Source organism: Lethenteron reissneri, unplaced genomic scaffold, assembly GCF_015708825.2.
Source record: "Lethenteron reissneri isolate LAM-NWPU_2019-01 unplaced genomic scaffold, ASM1570882v1 scaffold_1453, whole genome shotgun sequence".
NCBI classification, from domain to species: Eukaryota; Metazoa; Chordata; class Hyperoartia; order Petromyzontiformes; family Petromyzontidae; genus Lethenteron; species Lethenteron reissneri.
The window spans coordinates 3,827-5,000 of NW_026891172.1; the positions used below are offsets into that span (position 1 = coordinate 3,827).

The 1,174-nt window shown below is 57.0% G+C and overlaps 1 protein-coding gene across 1 annotated transcript in view; it reads left to right on the top strand.

The window, feature by feature from the left end:
* The first annotated feature begins 756 nt into the window (after positions 1 to 756).
* Positions 757 to 1,174, top strand: part of LOC133362356 (sarcoplasmic reticulum histidine-rich calcium-binding protein-like) — an 11,791-nt gene continuing 11,373 nt past the window's right edge. Inside the window, exon 1 of the mRNA XM_061581281.1 lies at positions 757 to 818. The gene's annotated coding sequence lies outside the window, so the exon portion shown is untranslated. The remainder of the gene's footprint in view (positions 819 to 1,174) is intronic.

Consider the following 1,174-nt stretch of genomic DNA (forward strand, 5'->3'; position numbering starts at 1 on the left):
AACCCACTCACCCACCCACTCACCCACCCACTCTCTCACTCACCCACTCACTCACCCATCCACTCTCTCACTCACCCACTCCACTCACCCATCCACTCACTCACCCATCCACTCACCCACCCACCCACTCACCCAACAACCTCTCACCCACCCACTCTCTCACTCACCCACTCACTCACCCATCCACTCACTCACCCATCCACTCACCCACCCATCCACTCACCCCCCCACTCACCCACCCACTCACTCACCCACTCACACACTCAACCACTCACTCACCCACCCACTCACCCACCCACCACTCACTCACCCACTGACTCACCCACCCACTTACTCACCCCACTCACTCACCCACTCTCTCACTTGCCCACTCACTCACACCACCCACCCTCACTCACCCACTGACTCACCCCCCACTTACCACCACTCACTCCGCGCCCACTCACCCGCTTGCTCACTTACCCACTCACTCACTCACCCACTCACTCACCCACTCTCTCACTCTCTCTCTCACTCACTCACTCACCCACTCTCTCATTCACCCACTCACCCGCGTGCCACCAACTCACCCACTCCACAACCCACTCACACACCCACTCCTCACCTCCTCCTCCCCGTGTCTCTGTGCAGCTATGGACGAGCCCGCTGGCGGACCGTCTGCGCTGCCACCGCAGAGACACGGTGCGATGTCTCCTCAGCGCTGGCGCATCCCGGCGACCGCTATCAACTTCGCGTCAGATCCACCGTCTCATCACCACCACCAACACCACCATCATCCTCACCCTGGGTCGTGGTTGAGGTCTTACCCTTGAAGACAAGTGAGTGGCATTGTCTGTGTCTCTGTCTGTGTGTGTCTGTCTGTGTGTGTCTGTGTGTGTCTCTGTGTCTGTGTGTGAGTGTCTCTGTGTGTGTCTCTGTGTGTGTGTGAGTGTGTGTGAGTGTCTCTGTGTGTGTCTGTGTGTGTGTCTCTGTGTGTCTCTGTGTGTGTGTGTCTGTGTGTGAGAGTCTCTGTGTGTGTGTCTCTGTGTGTGTGAGTGTCTCTGTGTGTCTCTGTGAGTGTCTCTGTGTGTGAGTGTCTCTGTGTGTGTGTGTCTGTCTGTGTGTGTCTCTGTGAGTGTCTATGTGTGTGAGTGTCTCTGTGTGTGTCTATGTGTGTGTGTGTGAGTGTGTGTGA